This window comes from Notamacropus eugenii, chromosome 6 (genome assembly GCF_028372415.1).
Source record: "Notamacropus eugenii isolate mMacEug1 chromosome 6, mMacEug1.pri_v2, whole genome shotgun sequence".
Classification (NCBI taxonomy): domain Eukaryota; kingdom Metazoa; phylum Chordata; class Mammalia; order Diprotodontia; family Macropodidae; genus Notamacropus; species Notamacropus eugenii.
This window is the reverse complement of record NC_092877.1, coordinates 72658433-72666900: the sequence shown is the minus strand read 5'-3', so window position 1 is coordinate 72666900 and position 8468 is coordinate 72658433. Positions and strand designations below refer to the sequence as shown.

Genomic DNA, 8468 nt, shown 5'->3' with positions numbered 1-8468 from the left:
CACCATGTTGGCTCCTCCCAGACAGGCTTACTTGAAATAAAAATTTATTGCTACATATTTTATATCCCCTCTTATGTCCTATGGTACACATGACATGCTTTCTCCCCTTTCGTACTTTATATTTAAGTTCCAATATTTGAGTCTATGTTATGTTTTTATTTCTTTTTTCTACCCTGTATTTGTGTTCTGGTATTTTAGTCTAAAATAAAATGAAAATAAATAAAAGTAGGAAATATATAAGCATTTGATGAGAGGAAGAAAGAGAAAGGAAAAGGTGTGAATTATCTGGATGTTAGATTTTATCAGAAGACCATCTTGCATACAACAGTTGAATATAGCTGTTTTTTGGTTGAAGGTGGTGGTTAGAATTTGATAAACAACATCCTAAATGCAACAGAATTAGAGGCACCCTTTAAAACCAGAAAAAAGCAAGAAAGATGGATGGATGGATGGATGCATGGATGGATGGGTGGATGAGTAGGTAGGTAGGTAGATAAATTCATAAAGGAACCCTCATTCCAGAACCTCTGGAACAGTGAATGGGCATGGCAAATAAGCTGTTTGGTTGGAGAATAGTTAGCTATATATATTCAAGAAGGACCAGCACCTCTGGTGTATGGATGGACTTACCAAGTCCTTTTCAGGGCTGCTCATCTACCTTTGGTATCTACCTGTCACTCATCTCTCATCTATGGCTTCAAGAAGCTACAGTATGCATTGTGGCCATAAGCTGGTAAACTGTCTCAGCAGATAGGCTAAACCAGATTGAGGAGAACTGACACGCCTCCAACATATCAATGAAATAGACAGATGTCTACCAAAAGCATGTGAAGATGCCCCCAGTGGAAAGAGCAGATGAGAACAATTTGTCCCAATGGCCATGAAGTCAGCTGAAGCAGATACTGTGGAGTACTTAAAACTTAATCAGACATCAAAGACACCAAAGGCATCCCCTGTATCCCAGACCATTGCCAGTCATCTCAACTTTTGTCTTGCCACTGAATTTTGATGACTTTAGAAGAGAGGGTGAGGTGATGATTTTGTGCAACTCTACTTCACTTAAATCCAATTCAGAAATGAGTCAAAACATCACTCAGTGCTGATACTGGTGCTTTTGAAAACAAAGGAAAAACTACAACTACGTATTGTACCATTAATATAAAGATTACCCTATCTTGAAGGCGTAATGTTCAGCAAGTATTGAAGAAGCTTGTGTAAGGGTGACAAATGTTCCTGGATCAGGGAAACATTTGGAAAATACCTTCTAACCATATCTGTAGTAGGTCATAGGCAATATAGTGGACTAGGTAATCCTGCTAGTTCTTTGTGATTCCATGACTGATGGCAGGGTTACTTAACCTGTGTTGTATGTCCTTTGGCATCCTGTTGAAGCCTGTGGATCTCTCCTCACAATGATATTTTTAAATGTATAAAATACAGAGAATTATAAAAGAATTCATCATTTTGAAATATAGCTATCAAAATATTTTTTAAACAAGGTTCATGGATCCCAGGTAAAGAATCCTTGATTTATACATAGGAACTTAATAAATGTTTATTGATTAATGAATTGATCCTGCACAAGTTCACTTCATTGTGGACCTGTTCTTATATGCAGTCAGAGGAGAAGACACTGCAGTGGAATTTGTACTATGCCTGGGTCCCTAATTGATCCTTATAAAAACAGTCTTTGAGCACACACAGCCAAGTAACTACATTTTTTTGCTGCCTTGGAGTAAACAAATTCTTGTAATTATCAAGGAAAGGGGAAGGAGAGAATGGGAGAATTGTATGTGAATTTAGCCTCCATCTGACATGCCTTTAGGGATGTGGAATAATACAATAGCCTGGTATTAGAGTTAGAGGTTCCAAGACTGAATCTTACTTTCCACTTGTGGATTTGGGGCAGTTATTTAACAGTCACTCTGTATTTCAGTTTCATCATCTGAAAAATAAAGGATTGTACTAGATGACCTCTCAGGGTTCTTCTGGCCCTAAATCTATAATCATTGATCTAAGATCCATTGCCTTCATTTTGTGGTCAGTTCAGTAAACATCAAATCTTATTAAGTGCTTGCTGCTTTGCTACAGTTCCTATCCTCAGGAAACTTACGATCTGATAAGAGGTATAAGGTAAGTGCAAAGATTTCACAACATAAAATAGAATGTGACAAACATTTATGAGAGGTAAAACAAAAATAGTCTCAGAGATCTGAGATTATATCCTGATAGTTTCATCAGGAAAATTTCACATATAAACCATTTTGAATGAAAGAAATTGTTAAACACTATCATTTTTGCTGTTTTTATGATATCCAGTAAGCTGTATCAGAGTAGTAATTGACACAGAACAAATGGAATGGGTTTTTCCCTCAGAATATCAAATTTGAAAGACATCAAATTTAGGTCACCATTTATCATTTTCCAATTGCCTAAAATCAGTAGATTTTTGCACCTAGCTAGCAAGAACAATTAGTGAAAATAGGAAAGTGTGGGATTGTGGTGAGCTCCTTCTCCTGGTGTGTCCTATATTTTGGGAGTGGTCTCTCATGCATAGGACTCAGTTTTTGATACTTACATCAAATATAAATATTCCTGATTAGTACTCTGACTCTTATTCTAGAAGTTTTGTTTTCTTTTGTATTTTTTTATTCGTATTTTTTGATTGATTTGCTATCACGTAGCCATCGTGGTCTTCACTGCTGTAAGGTTTAGTAACTAACAATGACTAAATTTCAACTTTCATGGATGGGCTCATCAGGGGCTCCCCCTTGGATTCTGGACTTGGATTCATCCTTTAAACCAGACTTTTGCTTAAATTAGCTTGAATTCTCACAGTTCCTTTTTCAAACAATAGTGATTGTGTTTGATTAATTCTGTGGATTTGCTAGAAATCCAGTCTTCTCCCTAAATTATAAATCAGTTAACTTGGCTAGATTCTCTCCCCTACAATGCTGAGAGTATCAGACAAACTGTTGAAACAGAGTTACAGGATGTAACCGTTTGAGGGGAGCTGCCAGAGGAGCTTTTGACAAATCATAATGGTCTAAAATATTAATGTGAAATAGCAGTAACGCCCATTTGCAATACCTGGTTGGATACCTTTCTTGGCTGAGATTAAAACCTTGATGTGCTAGCATCCTCATAGCAAGCATCAAGATCTAGAGTTTACCCTTGGAGGTATGAAACTGACATGTGGGATAAGTAACCCAGCAGAAGTAACCCTGAGAGATAGAGGTAGGTAGGGAGCATATCTGCTATGCCTCCTCCTGTTCTTAATTTCTAGTATTCTTCTCTCTCTAGGCTTCCTTTTCTTTACAATGTTGCTAATGGTAACAGGGAAAAGAAGACCTGCTGATTTCCAGTCACTGCTATCTTTCATATAATATTAGCTTATCTAGAAAGCAGAATTCAAGGCCCAATGTTTGTGTTAAAATTATTATCCATAATTCTCAATGAGACTTTAATTGCTTTAATTTCTGTTCTGAATGTAGAGTCTGGGATGTGTGCCAGGAATAATCTTTGAAAATAGGAAACACACACACATACACACATACACACACAACAAGGTTTTGATTTTGCTAACATGTCCCTCGTTTAAGGGTTCATTGCCTGAAATGTTAGGGTATTATACTTTCTGTTATTTTAAATTTTGTAGTGAATTCAAAGTTCATGGGTATTGCTGAAAACCATTCCATTGAAATGGTTGATGATAACCCAATGAAAGAAAAATGAAACCCTTTCCAAAGTTATTTCATAAGAGTAACTTTAGAAAAATTAGGTAGATTTTTAAAAAATTCTCTGCAGTAGATGAAATACACACACAAATACCACATGAAAGCTGATGACAAAGCTTTGAACTTATGCTCTACACTCTATCCTGCCATTGACAGAGGTTGGCAAGTTTTGGCTATTGAATATTTTGCTTTTGTTAATCTTGAGATATAATTCTCACAAAATCTAATATCAAAGACAGCAAAAATATAATTGTTATAAAGATCAGCTTGACAGTGTTTTCTACATAAGAAGAATAATAAAATAACATCAAGGAAAAAATGAAAAATTCTGCATAGGATTAAAAAATTAAAACTGTACAACTAAAGGATGAAGTCAGAGTAGGATAGGAGGTTACTATTCACTAGTCTATCTGAAAAGATCTGTTTATTGCAAACCAAGTTCAATATCAGATAGCACTACAATGCAATGGTCAGAAAAATTGAATGCTATCACAGGCTTCAGTAATTAGAATATAGTATCTGGATCAAGGTGCTGTATTTTTTCTTGGTCAGAGCTCCTTTTTTTAGAATACTATTAGATTCTACATTTTTAGAAACCAATGAACTGGAATATGTGCAGAGTAGCAATGCAGCCAATATTAAGAGACTTAAATTGTGAAGGAACTGGAGTTGTTTAGCCTGAAAAGAAGACTTAGTCGAGACAAGATATTAGGTTTCAAGGACTGACAAGTCTATGTGGTAGAATTGAAATCAACTCCCAAAGAGAAGAACTGGACAATTGTAAAGGCAGATATAGGCATGGAGTAATTTTTTTTAAAAAAGGTCTAATATGTAGAACTGTCCTAATTACAAGGAATGGCCCTGGGTTGTAGTGTGGTGTTACTCATTGGGAAAAGTTAAAATAGAAGACGGATATCTATTTGTCCTACAAGATGTCAAAAGGATTTCTGTGCTAATATTGGACTGAGGATGGGGGAATGATATATTTGACCTTCCAAAAGTGACTGGTGTCCCCATGACTCCTTGTGGCAGGTTGGGAAAAAACTGAACAGTGTGAGGAGCTAATAGCAGAGAGAACAGTTCCTATATGGGAAGTGTTGGTAACGGGAAGCAAGTCATCCTAATGCAACTAGGGACACATGGACAATTCTGACCATTTATGGTTCAATTAAATAACTATTCATTTAACAATATTGGCTCCTTTGAGACAAAGTATGTGACAGAGCAAAAGCTGATTTTAAAGATTATTTCTCTTTTTTTCCTGATTTATATTCATTTTGGTAAAAAAAAAAAAATACTATGAATCCAAAGAAGTTTTGTGTAGGTGGTACCTTACTGGCAATTGCTATGATTGTCTTTGATTTGATTTAACTCTGCATTTGACAAAGTTAAAAGCCTCCAGTTACTTGTAGAAACATTGGGGGAGGAGGAATTTAAAGCAGTTGATTTTTTCTCAAAATACTGGAAATAAATAGCTTGAGATCTTTTACAATAATTTTCATTTGGGTTGACAGTAACACAGCTAATTAGTATCCTAGTCACTTAAACTGGGAGAATCTTAGCTGTTATCTTGTCCAATGTTCTTGTTTTATAAATGATGAAACTGAACAACATAGCTGAAGTGATTTCTGTAAGGCAGAATCATAACTAGAAATTTAGGCACCCAGGCTAAGCTTCACAAAATGTGTTTAGTTTAACAGAAGCAGACTTGCCTTCAGAGGCATTTTTTTTTTTTTTTTTGGTGTTAACACTTTTATTTTCCTAGACTTCAGGGTTTTATACATGCCAAAATGGATGGAATAGAATGGAACTCAATTCTTTTAAATATATAAAAAGAAAGACAATTTTATAAACATTTTAGGATACCTCAAAACAATGTATTTTAGAGACCAAGGAGTAATTGAATTTCATTATTCAGCTTTCTGTTACATACTGTATTCAGATCACAGGAGTGTTAGTGAGTTAACATTAGATTACACTGTCTGGACATTTATTAAGGATATTATTTCTCCCTCCCTAAAATAAAACCAAAGCAAGCTACAATGATTACTAGTTCTTGTTTTAATGTCAAAGGTATCACAGTATTGATTATGCTTAAAATGGAAGAGAATCCTAAACTTCCCCTTAAAGAGCATGTTCATGCCATACTTTTTTTAAAAAGTGATTTAACAAAAATAAAGAGAACATATCTGAAAATATACATCAGAGGGAATGAAGATATCAAGTATTTTCTCAACACCTTATACAAAATAACTTATTCAGACTAGTTTAGGAAACATGTTGTAATTCCATGTTTTGGAATGCTTTTTAGTCCACTTCTTCCATGCTCAATGTGTCATCATCCCCTTCAGGAGGTGGCATTTCCTCAGTGATAGCTGCATTGGTTTCTTCAGTAGTTGAATTGTCTTCATCAATTCCAAGACCAAGTTTGATCATCCTGTATATCCGATTGGCATGTGACTGGGGATCTTCCAAACTGAACCCAAAAGACAACAGTGCCGTTTCATACAGTAAGATGACCAGATCTTTCACCGATTTTTTGTCAGTCTCTGCCTTTTGCCGTCGTGTTTCAATGATGGAATGGTCAGGGTTGATCTCCAAGTGTTTCTTCACTGCCATGTAACCCATTGTTGAGTTGTCTCTCAGTGTCTGAGCCTTCCTTATTCTTTCCATGTTTGCTGTCCAGCCATATGTGCTTGTGACAATGCAGCATGGAGAAGAAACCAATCGGTTTGATACAACTACCTTTTCAACTTTCTTCTCTAGGACATCTTTCATAATTTTGCAAAGGTTTCAAACTTTGCTTTTTTCCTCCTGTTTCTTTTTTTCGTATTCATCTTCTGGGAGTTCCAAACCCTCTTTGGTTACCGATACTAAAGTCTTGCCCTCAAATTCCTTTAGCTGTTGCACACAATACTCATCAATAGGTTCAATCATATGTTACTTCTAAACCATGCTTCTGAAGATGCTCAACAAAAACTGAATTAGCCACTTAGTCCTTAATTTCACCAGTAATATAATAGATATGTTTCTGGTTCTCCTTCATCATCATGCAGTAGTCCTTAAGAGAAACCATCTCATCACCAGAAGCAGAAGTATAGTATCTCAGCAATTCTGAAAGTTTCTTTTGGTTGTGGGAATCTTCATGTATTCCAAGCTTAATGTTTTTAGAAAATTGCTTATAAAACTATTTGTAATTCTCTTTGTCCTCAGACAGTTCAGTGAAGAGTTCCAAGCAATTTTTGACCAAATTCTTCCTTACTACTTTCAAAATTTTGCTTTGCTGCAGCATTTCATGTGAGACATTTAGAGGAAGATCTTCAGAATCCATCACACCGCTGATGAAATTCAGATATTCAGGAATCAGTTCTTCACAGTTATCCATGAGGAAAACTCTGCGCACATACAATTTGATGCTCTTCTTTTTCTTTCTTTTCTTTCTATTTTCTTTTTCTTTCTATTTTCAAATAAATCAAAGGGTGCATGTCTCGGAATTCCAACTGTCCTTCCACTGAGAAGTGTTTCACAGCTAAATGATCTTCTTCATTTGTCAAGCTCTTATATAATTCGCCATATTCTTCATTAGTTAAATCATCAGGATTTCTGGTCCAAATTGGCTTTGTTTTGTTAAGCTCTTCTTGATCAATATATTTTTCTTTAATCTTCTTCTTTTTCTTCTTGTCACCATCTTTCTTTACTTTGTCTTCATTGGAACCAACATCTTCTATCTCTGGCTTGTCCTCAGACTCCTTTTCTTCTTTTTTCTTCTCCTGTTTCTCTTCTTTTTCCCCTGCTTCATCATCACTGACTTCTTTATTGTGTTCTTTCTCCACAAAGAGTGTAATTGGCTAGCCAATAAATTGGGAATACTTCTTCACAATTTCCTTTATTCTTCATTCCTCCAAGCACTCAGTTTGGTCCTCTTTCAAATGCAAAATTACCTTTGTTCTATGACCCATAGGTTCACTTACATCGGTCCTAACGGTGAATGACCCTCCTGCTGAAGACTCCTAGGCATATTGTTCATCATCCTTATGCTTAGTGATGACTGTCACCTTCTCAGTCACCAGATAGGCAGAATAAAAAGCAACACCAAACTGAGCAAGCATGGAGATTTCTGCACCAGCCTGTAATGCTTCCATAAAAGCTTTGGTTCTGGACTTTGCTATTGTACCAAGATTGTTGGTTAAATTATCTTTGGTCATTCCAATATCAGTATCTACAATGGTAAAGGTGCGATCATCTTTGTTTGGAATGATGCTAATGTTCAGCTCTTTCCCAGAGTCTAGTTTACTTGGATCTGTCAGACTCTCATACCTGATTTTGTCCAGGGCATCAGATGAATTTGAAATCAGCTCTCTCAGAAAGATCCCTTTATTAGAGTAGAATGTATTAATGATTAAAGACATAAATGAGCAATTTCTGCCTGAAAGGCAGAAGTCTCCACTTTTTCCTCCTCCATAGGTTGGTCCTCGGTCTGTGTTTCCTCAGGTATCTTGGCAGAGAGAGCAGGAGCCCACAGGCTTCAGCCACAGCAAGACGAAAGAGGAGCAAACTCCAGAGCCACTTTCTAAGACAAATTCCATTGTGATTAAGGGGAATGAATCTTCAATATGATAGTGTACAGTGAGAGTCTGGGACATACACCTATGATTATGAAATATAAACTCTGTGACAGCTCCCATGGTCAGTGACTTCAGGACATTATGAGATTGTCATTGGAGAAGCTGC

General features: G+C 36.1%; 1 pseudogene; it reads right to left on the bottom strand.

The window, feature by feature from the left end:
- Positions 1-5873: 5873 nt before the first annotated feature.
- On the bottom strand, positions 5874-8235 carry LOC140510393 (heat shock protein HSP 90-alpha pseudogene; annotated as a pseudogene).
- Between the last annotated feature and the right edge of the window lie 233 nt (positions 8236-8468).